Source organism: Pristiophorus japonicus, chromosome 25 (genome assembly GCF_044704955.1).
Source record: "Pristiophorus japonicus isolate sPriJap1 chromosome 25, sPriJap1.hap1, whole genome shotgun sequence".
Classification (NCBI taxonomy): domain Eukaryota; kingdom Metazoa; phylum Chordata; class Chondrichthyes; family Pristiophoridae; genus Pristiophorus; species Pristiophorus japonicus.
In genome coordinates, this window is record NC_092001.1 from 32,943,099 (window position 1) to 32,965,668 (window position 22,570).

Sequence of the window (22,570 nt, forward strand, 5' to 3'; positions counted from 1 at the left end):
GTATGGAATGATGTGTGGAATAATGTGTGGAATGATGTGTGGAATGATGTGTGGAATAATGTGTGGAATGATGTGTGGAATGATGTGTGGAATAATGTGTGGAATGATGTGTGGAATGATGTGTGGAATGTTATGGAATGATGTGTGGAATGAGGTGAAGAATGAGGTATGGACTGATGTGTGGAATGATGTGTGGAATGTTGAGTGGAATGTTATGGAATGAGGTGTGGAATGAGGTCTGGATTGAGGTGTGGAATGAGGGATGGACTGATGTGTGGAATGATATGTGGAATTATATGTGGAATGATGTGTGGAATGATGTGTGGAATGAGGTGTGGAATGAGGTGTGAATTGATGTGAAGAATGATGTGTGTAATGCTGTGTGGAATGACGCGTGGAATTACGTGTGGAATGATGTGTGGAATGAGGTGTGGAATGAGGTGTGGAATCATATTTGGAATGCTGTGTGGATTGATGTGTGGAATGATGTGTGAAATGTTGTGGAATGATGTTTGGTATGAGGTGTGAAATGATGTGTGGAATGATGTGTGGAATGATGTGTGGAATGAGTTGTTCAATGACGTGTGGAATGAGGGATGGAATGACGTGTGGATTGATGTGTGGAATGATGTGTTGAATGTTGTGGAATGATTTGTGGAATGAGGTGTGGAATGGGGTGTGGAATGATGTGTGGAATGATGTGTGTAATGAGGTTTTCAAGGAAGTGTGGAATGAGGGATGGAATGAAGTTTGGATTGATGTGTGGAATTATGTGTTGAATGTTGTGGAATGATACGTCGAATGAGGTGTGGAATGGCGTGTGGAATGATGTGTGGAATGATATGTGCAATGATGTATGCAAGGATGTGTGGAATGAAGTGTGGAATGAGGTCTGGATTGAGGTGTGGAATGAGGGATGGACTGATGTGTGGAATGATATGTGGAATTATATGTGGATTGATGTGTGGAATGATGTGTGGAATGATGTGTGGAATGAGGTGTTTAAATGACGTGTGGAATGATTTGTGGAATGATGTATGGAATGATGTTTGGAATGATGTGTGCAATGATGTGTGGAATGATGTGTGGAATGAGGTGTGGAATGAGGTGTGGAATCATATTTGGAATGCTGTGTGGAATGATGTATGGAATGATGTGTGGAATGACGTGTGGAATGAGGTGTGGAATGAAGTGTGGAATGATGTGTGGAATGAGATGTGGAATGATGTGTGGAATGATATGAGGAATGAGGATTGGATGATATTTGGAATGTTGTGTGGAATGATGTGTGGAATGCTGTGTGGAATGATGTGTGGAATGAGGTGTGGAATGAGGTGTGGAATGATGTGTGCAATGATGTGTGGAATGCTGTGTGGAATTATGTTTGGAATGATGTGTGGAATGATGTGTGGAATGATATGTGGAATGATGTATTGAATGTTGTGTGGAATGTTGAGTGGAATGTTATGGAATGATATGTGGAAAGAGGTATGCACTGATGTGTCAATGATGTGTGGAATGATGTGTGAAATGTTGTGGAATGATGTGTAGAATGTTGAGGAATGTTGTGGAATGATACGTCAAATGAGGTGTGGAATGGCGTGTGGAATGATGTGTGGAATGATATGTGCAATGATGTATGCAATCATGTGTGGAATGAGGTGTGGAATGAGGTCTGGTTTGAGGTGTGGAATGAGGGATGGACTGATATGTGGAATGATATGTGGAATTATATGTGGAATGATGTGTGGAATGATGTGTGGAATGATGTGTGGAATGATGCGTGGAATGATATGTGGAATGAGGTGTGGAATGATGTTTGGAATAATGTGTGGAATGATGTGTGGAATGATGTGTGGAATGATGTGTGGAATGATGTGTTGAATGAGTTGTGGAATCAGGTTTGGAATGATACGTGGAATGATGAGTGGAATGAGGTGTTTAAATGACGTGTGGAATGATTTGTGGAATGATGTATGGAATGATGTTTGGAATGATGTGTGCAATGATGTGTGGAAAGATGTGTGGAATGAGGTGTGGAATGAGGTGTGAATTGATGTGAAGAATGATGTGTGTAATGCTGATTGGAATGACGCGTGGAATTACGTGTGGAATGATGTGTGGAATGAGGTGTGGAATGAGGTGTGGAATCATATTTGGAATGCTGTGTGGAATGATGTGTGGAATGATGTGTGGAATGACGTGTGGAATGAGGTGTGGAATGAAGTGTGGTATGATGTGTGGAATGAGATGTGGAATGATGCGTGGAATGATATGAGGAATGAGGATTGGATGATATTTGGAATGTTGTGTGGAATGATGTGTGGAATGCTGTGTGGAATGATGTGTGGAATGAGGTGTGGAATGAGGTGTGGAATTATGTTTGGAATGATGTGTGGAATGATGTGTGGAATGATATGTGGAATGACGTATTGAATGATGTGTGGAATGATGTGTGGAATGAGGTGTGGAAAAATGTGTGGAATGATGTGTGGAATGATGTGTGGATTGATGTGTGGAATGATGTGTGAAATGTTGTGAAATGATGTGTGGTATGAGGTGTGAAATGATGTGTGGAATGATGTGTGGAATGATGTGTGGAATGATGTCTCAATGATGTGTGGAATGATGTGTTGAATGTTTTGTGGAATGTTGAGTGGAATGTTATGGAATGAGGTGTGGAATGAGGTATGCACTGATGTGTCAATGATGTGTGGAAAGATGTGTGAAATGTTGTGGAATGATGTGTGGAATATTGAGTGGAATGTTATGGAATGATGAGTGGAATGAGGTATGCACTGATGTGTCAATGATGTGTGGAATGCTGTGTTGAATGATGTATGGAATGAAGTGTGGAATAATGTGTGGAATGATGTGTGGAATGATGTGTGGAATGATGTTTGGAATGAGGTATGGAATTATGTGTCAATGATGTGTGGAATGATGTGTGTAATGGTATGTGGAATGTTATGGAATGATGTGTGGAATGAGGTGTGGAATGATGTGTAAATGATATGTGGATGATGTTGGAATGATGTGTGGAATGATGTGTGGAATGAGGTCTGGATTGAGGTGTGGAATGAGGGATGGACTGATGTGTGGAATGATATGTGGAATTATATGTGGATTGATGTGTGGAATGATGTGTGGAATGATGTGTGGAATGAGGTGTTTAAATGACGTGTGGAATGATTTGTGGAATGATGTATGGAATGATGTTTGGAATGATGTGTGCAATGATGTGTGGAATGATGTGTGGAATGAGGTGTGGAATGAGGTGTGGAATCATATTTGGAATGCTGTGTGGAATGATGTATGGAATGATGTGTGGAATGACGTGTGGAATGAGGTGTGGAATGAAGTGTGGAATGATGTGTGGAATGAGATGTGGAATGATGCGTGGAATGATATGAGGAATGAGGATTGGATGATATTTGGAATGTTGTGTGGAATGATGTGTGGAATGCTGTGTGGAATGATGTGTGGAATGAGGTGTGGAATGAGGTGTGGAATGATGTGTGCAATGATGTGTGGAATGCTGTGTGGAATTATGTTTGGAATGATGTGTGGAATGATGTGTGGAATGATATGTGGAATGATGTATTGAATGTTGTGTGGAATGTTGAGTGGAATGTTATGGAATGATGTGTGGAAAGAGGTATGCACTGATGTGTCAATGATGTGTGGAATGATGTGTGAAATGTTGTGGAATGATGTGTAGAATGTTGAGGAATGTTGTGGAATGATACGTCAAATGAGGTGTGGAATGGCGTGTGGAATGATGTGTGGAATGATATGTGCAATGATGTATGCAATCATGTGTGGAATGAGGTGTGGAATGAGGTCTGGATTGAGGTGTGGAATGAGGGATGGACTGATGTGTGGAATGATATGTGGAATTATATGTGGAATGATGTGTGGAATGATGTGTGGAATGATGTGTGGAATGATGCGTGGAATGATATGTGGAATGAGGTGTGGAATGATGTTTGGAATAACGTGTGGAATGATGTGTGGAATGATGTGTGGAATGATGTGTGGAATGATGTGTTGAATGAGTTGTGGAATCAGGTTTGGAATGATACGTGGAATGATGAGTGGAATGAGGTGTTTAAATGACGTGTGGAATGATTTGTGGAATGATGTATGGAATGATGTTTGGAATGATGTGTGCATTGATGTGTGGAATGATGTGTGGAATGAGGTGTGGAATGAGGTGTGAATTGATGTGAAGAATGATGTGTGTAATGCTGATTGGAATGACGCGTGGAATTACGTGTGGAATGATGTGTGGAATGAGGTGTGGAATGAGGTGTGGAATCATATTTGGAATGCTGTGTGGAATGATGTGTGGAATGATGTGTGGAATGACGTGTGGAATGAGGTGTGGAATGAAGTGTGGTATGATGTGTGGAATGAGATGTGGAATGATGCGTGGAATGATATGAGGAATGAGGATTGGATGATATTTGGAATGTTGTGTGGAATGATGTGTGGAATGCTGTGTGGAATGATGTGTGGAATGAGGTGTGGAATGAGGTGTGGAATGATGTGTGCAATGATGTGTGGAATGCTGTGTGGAATTATGTTTGGAATGATGTGTGGAATGATGTGTGGAATGATATGTGGAATGATGTATTGAATGATGTGTGGAATGATGTGTGGAATGAGGTGTGGAAAAATGTGTGGAATGATGTGTGGAATGATGTGTGGATTGATGTGTGGAATGATGTGTGAAATGTTGTGGAATGATGTGTGGTATGAGGTGTGAAATGATGTGTGGAATGATGTGTGGAATGATGTGTGGAATGATGTCTCAATGATGTGTGGAATGATGTGTGTAATGATGTGTGGAATGTTATGGAATGATGTGTGGAATGAGGTGTGGAATGATGTTTAAATGATATGTGGATGATGTTGGAATGATGTGTGGAATGATGTGTGGAATGAGGTGAAGAATGAGGTATGGACTGATGTGTGGAATGATGTGTGGAATGTTGAGTGGAATGTTATGGAATGAGGTGTGGAATGAGGTCTGGATTGAGGTGTGGAATGAGGGATGGACTGATGTGTGGAATGATATGTGGAATTATATGTGGAATGATGTGTGGAATGATGTGTGGAATGAGGTGTGGAATGAGGTGTGAATTGATGTGAAGAATGATGTGTGTAATGCTGTGTGGAATGACGCGTGGAATTACGTGTGGAATGATGTGTGGAATGAGGTGTGGAATGAGGTGTGGAATCATATTTGGAATGCTGTGTGGATTGATGTGTGGAATGATGTGTGAAATGTTGTGGAATGATGTTTGGTATGAGGTGTGAAATGATGTGTGGAATGATGTGTGGAATGATGTGTGGAATGAGTTGTTCAATGACGTGTGGAATGAGGGATGGAATGACGTGTGGATTGATGTGTGGAATGATGTGTTGAATGTTGTGGAATGATTTGTGGAATGAGGTGTGGAATGGGGTGTGGAATGATGTGTGGAATGATGTGTGTAATGAGGTTTTCAAGGAAGTGTGGAATGAGGGATGGAATGAAGTTTGGATTGATGTGTGGAATTATGTGTTGAATGTTGTGGAATGATACGTCGAATGAGGTGTGGAATGGCGTGTGGAATGATGTGTGGAATGATATGTGCAATGATGTATGCAAGGATGTGTGGAATGAAGTGTGGAATGAGGTCTGGATTGAGGTGTGGAATGAGGGATGGACTGATGTGTGGAATGATATGTGGAATTATATGTGGATTGATGTGTGGAATGATGTGTGGAATGATGTGTGGAATGAGGTGTTTAAATGACGTGTGGAATGATTTGTGGAATGATGTATGGAATGATGTTTGGAATGATGTGTGCAATGATGTGTGGAATGATGTGTGGAATGAGGTGTGGAATGAGGTGTGGAATCATATTTGGAATGCTGTGTGGAATGATGTATGGAATGATGTGTGGAATGACGTGTGGAATGAGGTGTGGAATGAAGTGTGGAATGATGTGTGGAATGAGATGTGGAATGATGTGTGGAATGATATGAGGAATGAGGATTGGATGATATTTGGAATGTTGTGTGGAATGATGTGTGGAATGCTGTGTGGAATGATGTGTGGAATGATGTGTGGAATGAGGTGTGGAATGATGTGTGCAATGATGTGTGGAATGCTGTGTGGAATTATGTTTGGAATGATGTGTGGAATGATGTGTGGAATGATATGTGGAATGATGTATTGAATGTTGTGTGGAATGTTGAGTGGAATGTTATGGAATGATGTGTGGAAAGAGGTATGAGCTGATGTGTCAATGATGTGTGGAATGATGTGTGAAATGTTGTGGAATGATGTGTAGAATGTTGAGGAATGTTGTGGAATGATACGTCAAATGAGGTGTGGAATGGCGTGTGGAATGATGTGTGGAATGATATGTGCAATTATGTATGCAATCATGTGTGGAATGAGGTGTGGAATGAGGTCTGGTTTGAGGTGTGGAATGAGGGATGGACTGATATGTGGAATGATATGTGGAATTATATGTGGAATGATGTGTGGAATGATGTGTGGAATGATGTGTGGAATGATGCGTGGAATGATATGTGGAATGAGGTGTGGAATGATGTTTGGAATAATGTGTGGAATGATGTGTGGAATGATGTGTGGAATGATGTGTGGAATGATGTGTTGAATGAGTTGTGGAATCAGGTTTGGAATGATACGTGGAATGATGAGTGGAATGAGGTGTTTAAATGACGTGTGGAATGATTTGTGGAATGATGTATGGAATGATGTTTGGAATGATGTGTGCAATGATGTGTGGAAAGATGTGTGGAATGAGGTGTGGAATGAGGTGTGAATTGATGTGAAGAATGATGTGTGTAATGCTGATTGGAATGACGCGTGGAATTACGTGTGGAATGATGTGTGGAATGAGGTGTGGAATGAGGTGTGGAATCATATTTGGAATGCTGTGTGGAATGATGTGTGGAATGATGTGTGGAATGACGTGTGGAATGCGGTGTGGAATGAAGTGTGGTATGATGTGTGGAATGAGATGTGGAATGATGCGTGGAATGATATGAGGAATGAGGATTGGATGATATTTGGAATGTTGTGTGGAATGATGTGTGGAATGCTGTGTGGAATGATGTGTGGAATGAGGTGTGGAATGAGGTGTGGAATTATGTTTGGAATGATGTGTTGAATGATGTGTGGAATGATATGTGGAATGACGTATTGAATGATGTGTGGAATGATGTGTGGAATGAGGTGTGGAAAAATGTGTGGAATGATGTGTGGAATGATGTGTGGATTGATGTGTGGAATGATGTGTGAAATGTTGTGAAATGATGTGTGGTATGAGGTGTGAAATGATGTGTGGAATGATGTGTGGAATGATGTGTGGAATGATGTCTCAATGATGTGTGGAATGATGTGTTGAATGTTTTGTGGAATGCTGAGTGGAATGTTATGGAATGAGGTGTGGAATGAGGTATGCACTGATGTGTCAATGATGTGTGGAAAGATGTGTGAAATGTTGTGGAATGATGTGTGGAATATTGAGTGGAATGTTATGGAATGATGAGTGGAATGAGGTATGCACTGATGTGTCAATGATGTGTGGAATGCTGTGTTGAATGATGTATGGAATGATGTGTGGAATAATGTGTGGAATGATGTGTGGAATGATGTGTGGAATGATGTTTGGAATGAGGTATGGAATTATGTGTCAATGATGTGTGGAATGATGTGTGTAATGATGTGTGGAATGTTATGGAATGATGTGTGGAATGAGGTGTGGAATGATGTGTAAATGATATGTGGATGATGTTGGAATGATGTGTGGAATGATGTGTGGAATGAGGTCTGGATTGAGGTGTGGAATGAGGGATAGACTGATGTGTGGAATGATATGTGGAATTATATGTGGATTGATGTGTGGAATGATGTGTGGAATGATGTGTGGAATGAGGTGTTTAAATGACGTGTGGAATGATTTGTGGAATGATGTATGGAATGATGTTTGGAATGATGTGTGCAATGATGTGTGGAATGATGTGTGGAATGAGGTGTGGAATGAGGTGTGGAATCATATTTGGAATGCTGTGTGGAATGATGTATGGAATGATGTGTGGAATGACGTGTGGAATGAGGTGTGGAATGAAGTGTGGAATGATGTGTGGAAGGAGATGTGGAATGATGCGTGGAATGATATGAGGAATGAGGATTGGATGATATTTGGAATGTTGTGTGGAATGATGTGTGGAATGCTGTGTGGAATGATGTGTGGAATGAGGTGTGGAATGAGGTGTGGAATGATGTGTGCAATGATGTGTGGAATGCTGTGTGGAATTATGTTTGGAATGATGTGTGGAATGATGTGTGGAATGATATGTGGAATGATGTATTGAATGTTGTGTGGAATGTTGAGTGGAATGTTATGGAATGATGTGTGGAAAGAGGTATGCACTGATGTGTCAATGATGTGTGGAATGATGTGTGAAATGTTGTGGAATGATGTGTAGAATGTTGAGGACTGTTGTGGAATGATACGTCAAATGAGGTGTGGAATGGCGTGTGGAATGATGTGTGGAATGATATGTGCAATGATGTATGCAATCATGTGTGGAATGAGGTGTGGAATGAGGTCTGGATTGAGGTGTGGAATGAGGGATGGACTGATGTGTGGAATGATATGTGGAATTATATGTGGAATGATGTGTGGAATGATGTGTGGAATGATGTGTGGAATGATGCGTGGAATGATATGTGGAATGAGGTGTGGAATGATGTTTGGAAAAATGTGTGGAATGATGTGTGGAATGATGTGTGGAATGATGTGTGGAATGATGTGTTGAATGAGTTGTGGAATCAGGCTTGGAATGTTACGTGGAATGATGAGTGGAATGAGGTGTTTAAATGACGTGTGGAATGATTTGTGGAATGATGTATGGAATGATGTTTGGAATGATGTGTGCAATGATGTGTGGAATGATGTGTGGAATGAGGTGCGGAATGTGGTGTGAATTGATGTGAAGAATGATGTGTGTAATGCTGATTGGAATGACGCGTGGAATTACGTGTGGAATGATGTGTGGAATGAGGTGTGGAATGAGGTGTGGAATCATATTTGGAATGCTGTGTGGAATGATGTGTGGAATGATGTGTGGAATGACGTGTGGAATGAGGTGTGGAATGAAGTGTGGTATGATGTGTGGAATGAGATGTGGAATGATGCGTGGAATGATATGAGGAATGAGGATTGGATGATATTTGGAATGTTGTGTGGAATGATGTGTGGAATGCTGTGTAGAATGATGTGTGGAATGAGGTGTGGAATGAGGTGTGGAATGATGTGTGCAATGGTGTGGAATGCTGTGTGGAATTATGTTTGGAATGATGTGTGGAATGATGTGTGGAATGATATGTGGAATGATGTATTGAATGATGTGTGGAATGATGTGTGGAATGAGGTGTGGAAAAATGTGTGGAATGATGTGTGGAATGATGTGTGGATTGATGTGTGGAATGATGTGTGAAATGTTGTGGAATGATGTGTGGTATGAGGTGTGAAATGATGTGTGGAATGATGTGTGGAATGATGTGTGGAATGATGTCCCAATGATGTGTGGAATGATGTGTTGAATGTTGTGTGGAATGTTGAGTGGAATGTTATGGAATGATGTGTGGAATGAGGTATGCACTGATGTGTCAATGATGTGTGGAAAGATGTGTGAAATGTTGTGGAATGATGTGTGGAATATTGAGTGGAATGTTATGGAATGATGAGTGGAATGAGGTATGCACTGATGTGTCAATGATGTTTGGAATGCTGTGTTGAATGATGTATGGAATGATGTGTGGAATAATGTGTGGAATGATGTGTGGAATGATGTGTGGAATGATGTTTGGAATGAGGTATGGAATTATGTGTCAATGATGTGTGGAATGATGTGTGTAATGATGTGTGGAATGTTATGGAATGATGTGTGGAATGAGGTGTGGAATGATGTGTAAATGATATGTGGATGATGTTGGAATGATGTGTGGAATGATGTGTGGAATGAGGTGAAGAATGAGGTATGGACTGATGTGTGGAATGATGTGTGGAATGTTGAGTGGAATGTTATGGAATGAGGTGTGGAATGAGGTCTGGATTGAGGTGTGGAATGAGGGATGGACTGATGTGTGGAATGATATGTGGAATTATATGTTGAATGATGTGTGGAATGATGTGTGGAATGATGTGTGGAATGATGCGTGGAATGATGTGTGGAATGAGGTGTGGAATGATCTTTGGAATAATGTGTGGAATGATGTGTGGAATGATGTGTGCAATGATCTGTGGAATGATGTGTGGAATGAGGTGTGGAATGAGGTGTGAATTGATGTGAAGAATGATGTGTGGAATGATGTGTGGACTGAGGTGTGGAATAATGTGTGGAATGATGTGTGGAATGATGTGTGGATTGATGTGTGGAATGATGTGTGAAATGTTGTGGAATGATGTGTGGTATGAGGTGTGAAATGATGTGTGGAATGATGAGTGGAATGATGTGTGGAATGATGTCTCAATGATGTGTGGAATGATGTGTTGAATGTTGTGTGGAATGTTGAGTGGAATGTTATGGAATGATGTGTAGAATGAGGTATGCACTGATGTGTCAATGATGTGTGGAATGATGTGTTGAATGATGTATGGAATGATGTGTGGAATAATGTGTGGAATGATGTGTGGAATGATGTGTGGAATGATGTTTGGAATGGTGTGGAATGATGTGTCAATGATGTGTGGAATGATGTGTGTAATGATGTGTGGAATGTTATGGAATGATGTGTGGAATGAGGTGTGGAATGATGTGTAAATGATATGTGGATGATGTTGGAATGATGTGTGGAAAGTTGTGTGGAATGAAGTGAAGAATGAGGTATGGACTGATGTGTGGAATGAAGTGTGGAATGAGGTGTGGAATGATGTGTGGAATGATGTGTGGAATGAGATGTGGAATGATGTATTGAATGATGTGTGGAATGATGTGTGGAATGCTGTGTGGAATTATGTGTGGAATGATGTGTGGAATGATGTGTGGATTGATATGTGGAATGATGTATTGAATGATGTGTGGAATGATGTTTCGAATGAGGTGTGGAATGATGTGTTGAATGATGTGTGGAATGATATGTGGATTGATGTGTGGAATGATGTGTGAAATGTTGTGGAATGATGTGTGGAATGAGGTGTGAAATGATGTGTGGAATGTTGTGTGGAATGATGTTTGGAATGATGTCTCCATGATGTGTCGAATAATGTGTGGAAGGTTGAGTGGTATGTTATGGAATGATGTGTGGAATGAGGTATGGAATGATGTGTCCATGATGAGTGGAATGATGTGTTGAATGATGTGTGGAATGATGTGTGGAATAATGTGTGGAATGATGTGTGGAATGATGTGTGGAATGATGTTTGGAATGAGGTATGGAATGATGTGTCAATGATGTGTGGAATGATATGTGTAATGATGTGTGGAATGTTATGGAATGATCTGTGTAATGAGTTTTGGAATGATGTGTAAATGATATGTTGAATGAGGTGTGGAATGATGTGTGGAATGTTGTGTGCAATGATGTGTGGAATGCTGTGTGGAATGATGTGTGGAATGCTGTGTGGAATGATGTGTGGAATGAAGTATGGAATGACGTGCGGAATGGTGTGTGGAATGATGTGTGGAATGAGATGTGGAATGATGCGTGGAATGATATGTGGAATGAGGAGTGGATGATATTTGGAATGTTGTGTGGAATTATGTGTTGAATGATGTGTGGAATGATGTGTGGAATGAGGTGAGGAATGATGTGTGAAATGAAGTGTGGAATGATGTGTGGAATGATGTGTGGAATGTTATGTGGAATGAAGTGTGGAATGATGTTTCGAAAAATGTGTGGAATGCTGTGTGGGATGATGTGTGGAATGAGGTGTGGATTGATGCGTGGAATGATGTGTGGAATGATGTGTGGAATGCTGTGTGGAATGATGTGTGGAATGATGTATGGAATGACGTGCAGAATGGTGTGTGGAATGATGTGTGGAATGAGATGTGGAATGATGCGTGGAATGATATGTGGAATGAGGTGTGGAATGATATTTGAAATGCTGTGTGGAATAATGTGTGCAATGATGTGTGGAATGATGTGTGGAATGATATGTGGAATGATGTATTGAATGATGTGTGGAATGATGTGTGGAATGAGGTGAGGAATGATGTGTGAAATGAAGTGTGGAATGATGTGTGGAATGATGTGTGGAATGTTATGTGGAATGAAGTGCGGAATGATGTTTGGAATGATGTGTGGAATGATGTGTGGGATAATGTGTGGAATGAAGTGTGGATTGATGCGTGGAATGATGTGTGGAATGATGTGTGGAATGATGTTTAGAATGTTGAGGAATGTTGTGGAATGATGTGTGGAATGATGTGTGGAATGAGGTGTGGAATGATGTTTGGAATGATGTGTGGAATGATGTGTGGAATCATGCGTGGAATGATATGTGGTTTGAAGTGAGGAATGAGGTGTGGAATGAGTTGGGGAATGATGTGTGGAATGCTGTGTGGAATGAGATGTGGAATGATGCGTGGAATGATGGGTGGAATGAGGTGTCGAATGACATTTGGAATGATATATGGAATGATGTGTCGAATGATGTTTGGAATGATGTGTGGAATGATGCGTGGAATGTAATGTGGAATGTGATGTCGAATGAAAATTGGAATGATGTGTGGAATGATGTGTGGAATGATGTGTGGAATGATGTGTGGAATGATGTGTGGCATGATGTGTGGAATGAGTTGTTCAATGACGTGTGGAATGAGGGATGGAATGACGTGTGGATTGATGTGTGGAATGATGTGTTGAATGTTGTGGAATGATTTGTGGAATGAGGTGTGGAATGGGGTGTGGAATGATGTGTGGAATGATGTGTGTAATGAGGTTTTCAAGGAGGTGTGGAATGAGGGATGGAATGAAGTTTGGATTGATGTGTGGAATAATTTGTTGAATATTGTGGAATGATACGTGGAATGAGGTGTGGAATGGCGTGTGGAATAATGTGTGGAATGATATGTGCAATGATGTATGGAATGATGTGTGGAATGAAGTGTGGAATGAGGTCTGGAATGAGGTGTGGAATGAGGGATGGACTGATGTGTGGAATGATATGTGGAATGATATGTGGAATGATGTGTGGAATGACGTGTGGAATGATGTGTGGAATGATGCGTGGAATGATATGTGGAATGAGGTGTGGAATGATGTTTGGAATAATGTGTGGAATGATGCGTGGAATGATGTGTGGAATGATGTGTGGAATGTTGTGTTGAATGAGTTGTGGAATGAGGTGTGGAATGATGCGTGGAATGATGTGTGGAATGAGGTGTGAATTGATGTGAAGAATGATGTGTGGAATGATGTGTTGAATGAGTTGTGGAATGAGGTGTGGAATGACGCGTGGAATTACGTGTGGAATGATGTTTGGAATGAGGTGTGGAATGAAGTGTGGAATCATATTTGGAATGTTGTGTGGAATGACGTGTGGAATGATGTGTGGAATGATGTGTGGAATGATGTGTGGAATGAGATGTGGAATGATGCGTGGAATGATATGAGGAATGAGGATTGGATGATATTTGGAACGTTGTGTGGAATGATGTGTGGAATACTGTGTGGAATGATGTGTGGAAGGAGGTGCGGAATGAAGGGTGGAATGATGTGTGCAATGATGTGTGGAATGCTGTGTGGAATTATGTTTCGAATGATGTGTGGAATGATGTGTGGAATGATATGTGGAATGATGTATTGAATGATGTGTGGAATGATGTGTGGAATGAGGTGTGGAATAATGTGTGGAATGATGCGTGGAATGATATGTGGAATGAGGTGTGGAATGAGGTATGCAATGATGTGTCAATGATGTGTGGAATGATGTGTTGAATGATGTATGGAATGAGGTGTCGAATAATGTGTGGAATGATGTGTGGAATGATGTGTGGAATGATGTTTGGAATGAGGTATGGAATGATGTGTCAATGATGTGTGGAATGATGTGTGTAATGATGTGTGGAATGTTATGGAATGATGTGTGGAATGAGGTGGGGAATGATGTGTAAATGATATGTGGAATGATGTTTGGAATGATGTGTGAAATGATGTGTGGAATGAGGTGAAGAATGAGGTATGGACTGATGTGTGGAATGAAGCTTGGAATGTTGTGGAATGATGTGTGGAATGATGTGTGGAATGAGGTGTGGAATGAGGAGTGGAATGAGGTGTGGAATGAGGTGTGGAATGATATGTGGAATGATGTGTGGAATGATGCGTGGAATGAGGTGTGGAATGATATGTGGAATGAGGTGTGGAATGATGTGTGGACTGATGTGTGAAATGCTGCGTGGAATGAGATTTGGAATGACGCGTGGAATGATATATGGAATGAGGAGTGGATGATATTTGGAATGTTGTGTGGAATGATGTTTTGAATGATGTGTGGAATGATGTATTGAATTATGTGTGGAATGATGTGAGGAATGATGTGTGGAATGAAGTGTGGAAAGATGTGTGGAATGATGTGTCGAATGACATTTGGAATGATATATGGAATGATGTGTCGAATGATGTTTGGAATGATGTCTGGAATGATGTGTGGAATGAGGTGTGGAATGAGGTGTGGAATGAGGTTTGGAATGAGGTATGGAATGATGTGTGGAATGATGTCTGGATTGATGTGTGGAATGATGTGTGGAATGATGTGTGGAATGATCTGTGGAATGAGTTGTTCAATGACGTGTGGAAAAAGGGATGGACTGATGTGTGGAATGATGTGTGGCACGATGTGTGGCATGATGTGTGGAATGAGTTGTTCAATGACGTGTGGAATGAGGGATGGAATGACGTGTGGATTGATGTGTGGAATGATGTGTTGAATGTTGTGGAATGATTTGTGGAATGAGGTGTGGAATTGGGTGTGGAATGATGTGTGGAATGATGTGTGTAATGAGGTTTTCAAGGAGGTGTGGAATGAGGGATGGAATGAAGTTTGGATTGATGTGTGGAAATATGTGTTGAATGTTGTGGAATGATACGTGGAATGAGGTGTGGAATGGCGTGTGGAATGATCTGTGGAATGATATGTGCAATTATGTATGCAATGATGTGTAGAATGAGATGTGGATTGAGGTCTGGAATGAGGTGTGCAATGAGGGATGGACTGATGTGTTCAATGATATGTGGAATGATATGTGGAATGATGTGTGGAATGATGTGTGGAATGATGTGTGGAATGATGCGTGGAATGATATGTGGAATGAGGTGTGGAATGATGTTTGCAATAATGTGTGGAATGATGTGTGGAATGATGTGTGGAATGATGTGTGGAATGATGTGTTGAATGAGTTGTGGAATGTTGTGTGGAATGATGCGTGGAATGATGAGTGGAATGAGGTGTTTAAATGACGTGTGGAATGATTTGTGGAATGATGCATGAAATGATGTTTGGAATGATGTTTGCAATGATGTATGGAATGATGTGTGGAATGAGGTGTGGAATGAGGTGTGGAATGAGGTGTGAATTGTTGTGAAGAATGATGTGTGTAATGCTATGTGGAATGACTCTTGGAATTACGTGTGGAATGATGTGTGGAATGAGGTGTGGAATGCGGTGTGGAATGATATTTGGAATGATGTGTGGAATGATGCGTGGAATGTTATGTGGAATGTGATGCAGAATGAAAATTGGAATGATGTGTGGAATGATGTGTGGAATGATGTGTGGAATGATGTGTGGAATGAGGTGTGGAATGAGGTGTGGAATGAGGTTTGGAATGAGGTATGGACTGATTTGTGGAATGATGTGTGGAATGATGTGTGGAATGATGTGTGGAATGATGTGTGGAATAAGTTGTTCAATGAGGTGTGGAATAATGGATGGACTGATGTGTGGAATGATGTGTGGAATGATGTGTGGCATGATGTGTGGAATAAGTTGTTCAATGACGTGTGGAATGAGTGATGGAATGACGTGTGGATTGATGTGTGGAATGATGTGTTGAATGTTGTGGAATGATTTGTGGAATGAGGTGTGGAATGGGGTGTGGAATGATGTGTGCAATGAGGTTTTCAAGGAGGTGTGGAATGAGGGATGGAATGAAGTTTGGATTGATGTGTGGAATTATGTGTTGAATGTTGTGGAATGATACGTGGAATGAGGTGTGGAATGGCGTGTGGAATGATGTGTGGAATGATATGTGCAATGATGTATGCAATGATGTGTGGAATGAGCTGTGGAATGAGGTGTGGAATAATGTGTGGAATGATGTGTGGAATGATGAATGGAATGATGTTTGGAATGAGGTATGGAATGATGTGTCAATGATGTGTGGAATGATGTGTGTAATGATGTGTGGAATGTTATGGAATGATGTGTGGAATGAGGGGTGGAATGATGTTTAAATGATATGTGGAATGATGTTTGGAATGATGTGTGGAATGATGTGTGGAATGAGGTGAAGAATGAGGTATGGACTGATGTGTGGAATGAAGTGTGGACTATTGTGGAATGATGTGTGGAATGATGTGTGGAATGAGGTGTGGAATGAGGTGTGAAATGAGGTGTGGAATGAGGTGTGGAATGATGTGTGGAATGATGTGTGGAATGATGCGTGGAATGAGGTGTGGAATGATGTGTGCAATGATGTGTGGAATGTTGTGTGGAATGATGTGTGGAATGATGTATGGAATGGTATGTGGAATGATGTATTGAATGATGTGTGGAATGAGGTGAGTAATGATGTGTGGAATGAAGTGTGGAAAGATGTGTGGAATGATGTGTCGAATGACATTTGGAATGATATATGGAATGATGTGTGGAATGATGTTTTGAATGATGTGTGGAATGATGCGTGGAATGTTACGTGGAATGTGATGTAGAATGAAAATTGGAATGATGTGTGGAATGATGTGTGGAATGAGGTGTGGAATGAGGTGTGGAATGTTGTTTGGAATGAGGTATGGACTGATGTGTGGAATGATGTGTGGAATGATGTGTGGAATGAGTTGTTCAATGACGTGTGGAATAAGGGATGGACTGATGTGTGGAATGATGTGTGGCATGATGTGTGGCATGATGTGTGGAATGAGTTGTTCAATGACGTGTGGAATGAGTTGTGGAATGGGGTGTGGACTGATGTGTGGAATGATGTGTGTAATGAGGTTTTCAAGGAGGTGTGAAATGAGGGATGGAATGAAGTTTGGATTGATGTGTGGAATTATGTGTTGAATGTTGTGGAATGATACGTGGAATGAGGTGTGGAATGGCATGTGGAATGATGTGTGGAATGATATTTGCAATGATGTATGCAATGATGTGTGGAATGAGGTGTGGAATGAGGTGTGGAATGATATGTGGAATGATATGTGGAATGATGTGTGGAATGATGTGTGGAATGATGTGTGGAATGATGCGTGGAATGATATGTGGAATGAGGTGTGGAATGATGTTTGGAATAATGTGTGGAATGATGTGTGGAATGATGTGTGGAATGATGTGTGGAATGATGTGTTGAATGAGTTGTGGAATGAGTTGTGGAATGATGCGTGGAATGATGAGTGGAATGAATTGTTTAAATGACGAGTGGAATGATTTATGGAATGATGTATGGAATGATGTTTGGAATGATGTGTGCAATGATGTGTGGAATGATGTGTGGAAAGAGGTGTGGAATGAGGTGTGGAAAGAGGTGTGAATTGATGTGAAGAATGATGTGTGTAATGCTGTGTGGAATGACGTGTGGAATTACGTGTGGAATGATGTGTGGAATGAGGTGTGGAATGAGGTGTGGAAAGATATTTGGAATGCTGTGTGGAATGATGTGTGGAATGACGTGTGGAATGAGGTGTGGAATGATGTGTGGAATGATGTGTGGAATGAGATGTGGAATGATGCGTGGAATGATATGAGGAATGAGGATTGGATGATATTTGGAATGTTGTGTGGAATGATGTGTGGAATGCTGTGTGGAATGATGTGTGGAATGAGGTGTGGAAAGAGGTGTGGAATGATGTGTGCAATGATGTGTGGAATGCTGTGTGGAATGCTGTGTGGAATAATGTGTGGAATGTTGTGTGGAATGATATGTGGAATGATGTATTGAATGATGTGTGGAATGAGGTGTGGAATGATGTTTGGAATAATATGTGGAATGATGTGTGGAATGATGTGTGGAATGATGTGTGAAATGTTGTGGAATGATGTGTGCAATGAGGTGTGAAATGATGTGTGGAATGATGTGTGGAATGATGTGTGGAATGATGTCTCAATGATGTGTGGAATAATGTGTGGAATGTTGCGTGGAATGTTATTGAATGATGTGTGGAATGAAGTATGGAATTATGTGTCAATGATGTGTGGAATGATGTGTGTAATGATGTGTGTAATATTATGGAATGATGTGTGGAATGATGTGTAAATGATATGTGGAATGATGTTGGAATAATGTGTGGAATGATGTGTGGAATGAGGTGAAGAATGAGGTATGGACAGATGTGTGGAATGAAGTGTGGAATGTTGTGGAATGATGTGTGGAATGATGTGTGGAATGAGGTGTGGAATGAGGTGTGGAATGAGGTGTGGAATGAGGTGTGGAATGATGTGTGGAATGATGTGTGGAATGATGCGTGGAATGAGGTGTGGAATGATATGTGGAATGAGGTGTGGAATGATGTGTGGACTGATGTGTGAAATGCTGTGTGGAATGAGATTTGGAATGATGCGTGGAATGATATGTGGAATGAGGAGTGGATGCTATTTGGTATTTTTTGTGGAATGATGTGTTGAATGATGTGTGGAATGAGGTGTGGAATGATGTGTGCAATGATGTGTGGAATGTTGTGTGGAATGATGTGTGGAATGATGTGTTGAATGGTATGTGGAATGATGTATTGAATGATGTGTGGAATGAGGTGAGGAATGATGTGTGGAATGAAGTGTGGAAAGATGTGTGGAATGAAGTGTCGAATGACATTTGGAATGATATATGGAATGATGTATGGAATGATGTTTGGAATGATGTGTGGAATGATGCGTGGAATGTTATGTGGAATGTGATGTAGAATCAAAATTGGAATGATGTGTGGAATGATGTGTGGAATGATGTGTGGAATGAAGTGTGGAATGAGGTGTGGAATGAGGTGTGGAATGAGGTTTGGAATGAGGTATGGACTGATGTGTGGAATGATGTGTGGAATGATGTGTGGAATGATGGGTGGAATGATGTGTGGAATGAGTTGTTCAATGACGTGTGGAATAAGGGATGTTCTGATGTGTGGAATGATGTTTGGCATGATGTGTGGCATGATGTGTGGAATGATTTGTTCAATGTCGTGTGGAATGAGGGATGGAATGACGTGTGGATTGATGTGTGGAATGATGTGTTGAATGTTGTGGAATGATTTGTGGAATGAAGTGTGAAATGGGGTGTGGAATGATGTGTGGAATGATGTGTGTAATGAGGTTTTCAAGGAGGTGTGGAATGAGGGATGGAATGAAGTTTGGATTGATGTGTGGAATTATGTGTTGAATGTTGTGAAATGATACGTGCAATGAGGTGTGGAATGGCGTGTGGAATGATGTGTGGAATGATATGTGCAATGATGTATGCAATGATGTGTGGAATGAGGTGTGGAATGAGGTTTGGAATGAGGTGTGGAATGAGGGATGGACTGATGTGTGGAATGATATGTGGAATGATATGTGGAATGATGTGTGGAATGATGTGTGGAATGATGTGTGGAATGATGCGTGGAATGATATGTGGAATGAGGTGTGGAATGATGTTTGGAATAATGTGTGGAATGATGTGTGGAATGATGTGTGGAATGATGTGTGGAATGATGTGTTGAATGAGTTGTGGAATGAGGTGTGGAATGATGCGTGGAATGATGAGTGGAATGAGGTATTTAAATGATGTGTGGAATGATTTGTGGAATGATGTATGGAATGATGTTTGGAATGATGTGTGCAATGATGTGTGGAATGAGGTGTGGAATGAGGTGTGGAATGAGGTGTCAATTGATGTGAAGAATGATGTGTGTAATGCTGTGTGGAATGACGCGTGGAATTATGTGTGGAATGATGTGTGAAATGAGGTGTGGAATGAGGTGTGGAATGATATTTGGAATGCTGTGTGGAATGATGTGTGGAATGATGTGTGGAATGACGTTTGGAATGAGGTGTGGAATGATGTGTGGAATGATGTGTGGAATGAGATGTGGAATGATGCCTGGAATGATATGAGGAATGAGGATTGGATGATATTTGGAATGTTGCGTGGAATGATGTGTGGAATGCTGTGTGGAATGATGTGTGGAATGAGGTGTGGAATGAGGTGTGGAATGATGTGTGCATTGATGTGTGGAATGCTGTGTGGAATTATGTGTGGAATGACGTGTGGAATGATGTGTGGAATGATATGTGGAATGAGGTGTGGAATGATGTGTGGAATGATGTGTGAAATGATGTGTGGATTGATGTGTGGAATGATGTGTGAAATGTTGTGGAATGATGTGTGGTATGAGGTGTGAAATGATGTGTGGAATGATGTGTGGAATGATGTTTGGAATGATGTCTCAATGATGTGTGGAATAATGTGTGGAATGTTGAGTGGAATGTTATGGAATGATGTGTGGAATGAGGTACGCAATGATGTGTCAATGATGAGTGGAATGATGTGTTGAATGATGTATGGAATGATGTGTGGAATAATGTGTGAAATGATGTGTGGAATGATGTGAGGAATGATGTTTGGAATAAGGTATGGAATGATGTGTCAATTATGTGTGGAATGATGTGTGTAATGATGTGTGGAATGTTATGTAAATGAAATGTGGAATGAGGTGTGGAATGATGTGTGGAATGTTGTGTGCAATGATGTGTGGAATGCTGTGTGGAATGATGTGTGGAATGCTGTGTGGAATGATGTGTGGAATGATGTATGGAATGACGTGCGGAATGATGTGTGGAATGATGTGTGGAATTGGATGTGGAATGATGCGTGGAATGATATGTGGAATGACCTGTGGAATGACGTATGCAATGATGTGTCAATGATGTGTGGAATGATGTGTTGAATGATGTATGGAATGATGTGTGGAATAATGTGTGGAATGATGTTTGGAATGATGTTTGGAATGAGGTATGGAATGATGTGTCAATGATGTGTGGAATGATGTGTGTAATGATGTGTGCAATGTTATGGAATGATGTGTGGAATGAGGTGTGGAATGATGTGTAAATGATATGTGGAATGATGTGTGGAATGAGGTGAAGAATGAGGTATGGACTGATGTGTGGAATGAAGTGTGGAATGTTGTGGAATGATGTGTGGAATAATGTGTGGAATGAGGTGTGGAATGAGGTGTGGAATGAGGTGTGGAATGAGGTGTGGAATGAGATGTGGAATGATGTGTGGAATGATGTCTGGAATGATGCGTGGAATGACGTGTGGAATGATGTGTGGACTGATGTGTGAAATGCTGTGTGGAATGAGATTTGGAATGATGCGTGGAATGATATGTGGAATGAGGAGTGGATGATATTTGGAATGTTGTGTGGAATGATGTGTTGAATGATGTGTGGAATGAGGTGTGGAATGATGTGTGGAATGAGGTGTGGAATGATGTGTGTAATGATGTGTGGAATGTTATGGAATGATGTGTGGAATGAGGTGTGGAATGATGTGTAAATGAAATGTGGAATGAGGTGTGGATTGATGTGTGGAATGTTGTGTGCAATGATGTGTGGAATGCTGTGTGGAATGATGTTTGGAATTCTGTGTGGAATGATGTGTGGAATGATGTATGGAATGACGTGCGGAATGATGTGTGCAATGATGGGTGGAATTCGATGTGGAATGATGCGTGGAATGATATGTGGAATGAGGTGTGGAATGAGGTATGCAATGATGTGTCAATGATGTGTGGAATGATGTGTTGAATGATGTATGGAATGATGTGTGGAATATTGTGTGGAATGATGTGTGGAATGATGTGTGGAATGATGTTTGGAATGAGGTATGGAATGATGTGTCAATGATGTGTGGAATGATGTGTGTAATGATGTGTGGAATGTTATGGAATGATGTGTGGAATGAGGTGTGGAATGATGTGTAAATGACATGTGGAATGATGTTTGGAATGATGTGTGGAATGATGTGTGGAATGAGGTGAAGAATGAGGTATGGAATGATGTGTGGAATGAAGAGTGGAATGTTGTGGAATGATGTGTGGAATGATGTGTGGAATGAGGTGGAGAATGAGGTGTGGAATGAGGTGTGGAATGAGGTGTGGAATGAGGTGTGGAATGATGTGTGGAATGATGTCTGGAATGATGCATGGAATGAGGTATGGAATGATGTGTGGACTGATGTGTGAAATGCTGTGTGGAATGAGATTTGGAATGATGCGTGGAATGATATGTGGAATGGTATCTGGAATGATGTATTGAATGATGTGTGGAATGAGATGAGGACTGA